This window comes from Schistocerca serialis, unplaced genomic scaffold (assembly GCF_023864345.2).
Source record: "Schistocerca serialis cubense isolate TAMUIC-IGC-003099 unplaced genomic scaffold, iqSchSeri2.2 HiC_scaffold_245, whole genome shotgun sequence".
Classification (NCBI taxonomy): Eukaryota; Metazoa; Arthropoda; class Insecta; order Orthoptera; family Acrididae; genus Schistocerca; species Schistocerca serialis.
The window spans coordinates 42501-47500 of record NW_026047812.1 but is presented as its reverse complement, the minus strand read 5'-3'; the positions used below and the strand labels follow the sequence as shown (position 1 = coordinate 47500).

The 5000-nt window shown below is 54.6% G+C and overlaps 1 non-coding gene across 1 annotated transcript in view; it reads right to left on the bottom strand.

Annotated features, from left to right (window-relative positions):
* Positions 1 to 685, bottom strand: part of LOC126444174 (small subunit ribosomal RNA) — a 1910-nt gene extending 1225 nt beyond the window's left edge. The window contains exon 1 of the ribosomal RNA XR_007582474.1: positions 1 to 685. This exon is cut by the window's left edge and continues 1225 nt beyond it. This is a non-coding gene — a ribosomal RNA (small subunit ribosomal RNA).
* Between the last annotated feature and the right edge of the window lie 4315 nt (positions 686 to 5000).

Here is a 5000-nt window from a genome sequence, read left to right as displayed (position 1 = left end):
CGGGCGGTGAACCAACAGCGTGGGACACAAATCCAACTACGAGCTTTTTAACCGCAACAACTTTAATATACGCTATTGGAGCTGGAATTACCGCGGCTGCTGGCACCAGACTTGCCCTCCAATAGATACTCGTTAAAGGATTTAAAGTGTACTCATTCCGATTACGGGGCCTCGGATGAGTCCCGTATCGTTATTTTTCGTCACTACCTCCCCGTGCCGGGAGTGGGTAATTTGCGCGCCTGCTGCCTTCCTTGGATGTGGTAGCCGTTTCTCAGGCTCCCTCTCCGGAATCGAACCCTGATTCCCCGTTACCCGTTACAACCATGGTAGGCGCAGAACCTACCATCGACAGTTGATAAGGCAGACATTTGAAAGATGCGTCGCCGGTACGAGGACCGTGCGATCAGCCCAAAGTTATTCAGAGTCACCAAGGCAAACGGACCGGACGAGCCGACCGATTGGTTTTGATCTAATAAAAGCGTCCCTTCCATCTCTGGTCGGGACTCTGTTTGCATGTATTAGCTCTAGAATTACCACAGTTATCCAAGTAACGTGGGTACGATCTAAGGAACCATAACTGATTTAATGAGCCATTCGCGGTTTCACCTTAATGCGGCTTGTACTGAGACATGCATGGCTTAATCTTTGAGACAAGCATATGACTACTGGCAGGATCAACCAGGGAGCTGCGTCAACTAGAGCTGAGCAGCCGGCCGCCCGGGAGTGTGTCCCGGGGGCCCGCGCGAACACGCAAGCGTCCGCTCGATTATTCTGCAAACAGGAGGAGGCTGAGCTCCCCTGCACAATACACCTCGAAACCCTCTCAGGTCCCGGCGGCGCGCAGCGCCGTCCTAAGTACTTGGTCGGGTTCGAGAGAGGCGCAATCGCCCGGGGTTTGGCGAGTAGACGCTTTAGGTGCGACCACCCGTGCTCCCAACTGAGCTTGCCGCTGCCGACAGAGGCCCGGGAGCGTGCTGTCGTGGCATTGCCGGCGGGAGACAACACGCGCCACCTACGGTGGCCGGCAGCTCCAACGCCAGCGCCACAGAAGGACAAAAGCCCCACTTGGGTGCCGAAGCGAACTCTCCCAGCACAGCGCACGCGCCAACACGTCCGCACAGCTGCGATACAAACCACCTGCGAGAACCGCAGAGGCGACCGAGCAGCAGACGGCGTCGCGGCGCCGAGCGCCGGGCGGCGGCGCATCCTCAGCGCACACAGTCCTCAATCGGACCAGCACACTGCAGATGTCCACCGCGCTTCGCACCGGGCCCGCGAGGACCTACTTTGGCCGCACGGCGCCGCGTGCAGGGTGCGCCGGCGCGCAGCTGCGCCGCCTGCCGCCTCCGTCGGCCGGCGCGCCTGCCACTGGCCGCCCCCACCAGCCGGCTGTAGCGCGTGCGCCCACGCACCGCGCGGCCAGCACGCCGGGAGGCCCCCCCTCACCGGCCGGGGACGGTCCCACCCAGCCACCGCCGCGTATCGCTTCACACCCACATGCCATTCACGTTCGTGGGCATGGTGGGTATCGCTGAAACAACCGGTTGGTAGCTCAACCGATCGTCGCCATCACTGATTCACCTCTAGCGAGAACAACCGCACCACAACGGTTTACCAGTTGTTCATTTGCGTAACGTCACCAGCAAACGTAGACGTCCATCGCCATTTGCAAATTCAACGATTGTTGCATGCCTGTGTCAGGTGTCACGACACACTATGTCTGCCCACATACACGCAACAACATGTGCACGCTTCGCGAACACGTGGAAGGTGGCCCCCGTACGTATGCGATGTCCATTGCGCGAACGACTGTCAACCGGCCTCTGTCGCATGTCGCAGATGTGGAACGCAGTGCACCATGCTATCACGGTGTGTGAGAAGAGACGACTACGTCTGACAACACGCGCCACTACATCAACAGACGGCTCATGCTGATCGCCATCCACGGCATACCATACTACAATCCAGCTCTTATAGGGAGACGACACGTAGCTGAGTGCACAATATTTGGACCGTATGGTTCGCCGTTGTTGGCGCAGTCGTGGTACGGTCACACATGTACCACGATGTATCATTCAGTACATGAGGACCAATGTGCAGTACAGTGTGTGATTTGGACGTACAACATCAGCGGACAGTTGACACAAGCCGTACCACAACGTAGGCTGTGCTTCGCCATGCGAATGCCAATGAACAACTGCGAAGGGCATTGAGCATGTACGTCCTGCTGCCATCCGCATTACAGTGTATAGCTGCAAGGTGTTTAACATGAAGCGATACTCTGGGGACCGGGCAGTGCGAGTGGCAAACTATATTGCGGGGGTTGCAGTTAGGCAACACTACACTAATTTAACGCGTCGTATGACAATTACAGAGCAGGTTAAGGCCCAACGTGTGTTGGGTTAAGGCCCAACGTGTGTTGGGTTAAGGCCCAACGTGTGTTGGGTTAAGGCCCAACGTGTGTTGGGTTAAGGCCCAACGTGTGTTGGGTTAAGGCCCAACGTGTGTTGGGTTAAGGCCCAACGTGTGTTGGGTTAAGGCCCAACGTGTGTTGGGTTAAGGCCCAACGTGTGTTGGGTTAAGGCCCAACGTGTGTTGGGTTAAGGCCCAACGTGTGTTGGGTTAAGGCCCAACGTGTGTTGGGTTAAGGCCCAACGTGTGTTGGGTTAAGGCCCAACGTGTGTTGGGTTAAGGCCCAACGTGTGTTGGGTTAAGGCCCAACGTGTGTTGGGTTAAGGCCCAACGTGTGTTGGGTTAAGGCCCAACGTGTGTTGGGTTACGGCCCAACGTGTGTTGGGTTAAGGCCCAACGTGTGTTGGGTTAAGGCCCAACGTGTGTTGGGTTAAGGCCCAACGTGTGTTGGGTTAAGGCCCAACGTGTGTTGGGTTAAGGCCCAACGTGTGTTGGGTTAAGGCCCAACGTGTGTTGGGTTAAGGCCCAACGTGTGTTGGGTTAAGGCCCAACGTGTGTTGGGTTAAGGCCCAACGTGTGTTGGGTTAAGGCCCAACGTGTGTTGGGTTAAGGCCCAACGTGTGTTGGGTTAAGGCCCATCGTGTGTTGGGTTAAGGCCCATCGTGTGTTGGGTTAAGGCCCAACGTGTGTTGGGTTAAGGCCCAACGTGTGTTGGGCTAAGGCCCAACGTGTGTTGGGCTAAGGCCCAACGTGTGTTGGGCTAAGGCCCAACGTGTGTTGGGCTAAGGCCCAACGTGTGTTGGGCTAAGGCCCAACGTGTGTTGGGCTAAGGCCCAACGTGTGTTGGGCTAAGGCCCAACGTGTGTTGGGCTAAGGCGCAACGTGTGTTGGGCTAAGGCGCAACATAGGTTAGGTTAAGGCGCAACATAGGTTAGGTTAAGGCGCAACATAGGTTAGGTTAAGGCACAACACGGGTTAGGTTAAGGCACAACACGGGTTAGGTTAAGGCACAACACGGGTTAGGTTAAGGCACAACACGGGTTAGGTTAAGGCACAACACGGGTTAGGTTAAGGCACAACACGGGTTAGGTTAAGGCACAACACGGGTTAGGTTAAGGCACAACACGGGTTAGGTTAAGGCACAACACGGGTTAGGTTAAGGCACAACACGGGTTAGGTTAAGGCACAACACGGGTTAGGTTAAGGCACAACACGGGTTAGGTTAAGGCACAACACGGGTTAGGTTAAGGCACAACACGGGTTAGGTTAAGGCACAACACGGGTTAGGTTAAGGCACAACACGGGTTAGGTTAAGGCACAACACGGGTTAGGTTAAGGCACAACACGGGTTAGGTTAAGGCACAACACGGGTTAGGTTAAGGCACAACACGGGTTAGGTTAAGGCACAACACGGGTTAGGTTAAGGCACAATACGGGTTAGGTTAAGGCACAATACGGGTTAGGTTAAGGCACAATACGGGTTAGGTTAAGGCACAATACGGGTTAGGTTAAGGCACAATATGGGTTAGGTTAAGGCACAATATGGGTTAGGTTAAGGCACAATATGGGTTAGGTTAAGGTACACATTGTTGTAAGGAAAGGTGTTTTGGGGGGGGGGGGCCGGTTTGTTGATTGTGATTATCGTAAGTAAATGACTGCGGCATCATCTGATTTGCCACGTCAGGGTGCACCTTTGGCTCATAACAGGCGGCGCTCTGATTCCATGCTTGTGGCAGACCTGTGTCTTTCATTCCTGCCATTGTTTGTGTGGTGTGACAGGAGGCAGTATTGTGATGTTGGGTGCACCCCTGTGTGGGACATGTGTGGGTGTTGGTGGCTTAGCTGAGCAATGGTGGTTGTCGGAAGGGTGGGATATTCTGTTTTCCGAGTGGACCTCCCGGTCTGGTTATGATAGTGTGGATTGTCTAATGTGGCAGAGAGGATGCACTGGGTGTTGTTCCATGCTGGTGCTTACATATTGTCTGTGTGCCTGTTACAGGCAGAGAGTAGTGCGTGATAAGAGTGTCTGGCTGACGTGTGATTGTGAGCAGAGTCTTTCAGCATGTATACGGACAGGTCTATACATTATCTGTATTCTGATGGCTCTATCTATTACTAATCAGCGCCGTGTATACGTTTAATCCGGTTCCAGTCGAAACTATTGTATCTCTGTACATTAGTGACACGGCGAGCCCGCTATGTAGTTACTCGTCTCGGCAGCTTCCACCGGTGTATGGCAAATGATTATAAGGAATCAGTCTAGTCGTCAATACCGATAGTCTGACGTCACATGTCTGGGGTGGGGGACGCTGCGCCCTTCCGGTGGGTCATGGCCTAGGAAGACTCTTCCCACGCAGGGGGGCTTGGACTGTCATTGACTCTTCCGAGTAATATACTTGCCGTACGTTTTTGCGACTGCGAGTGCAACGCTCACCGGTACCGACATGGATGGAGCGCCTCCTAGCTGCCGCTGAGCATCTGCATTCGTACAGAGAGCAACGCGATCGCGTCTGTAGCTCGTACGTGGTACAGCTCGCAGCTCATGTATATGGACAGCGGGAATGTCGCATATTGGACATAACTCTTCA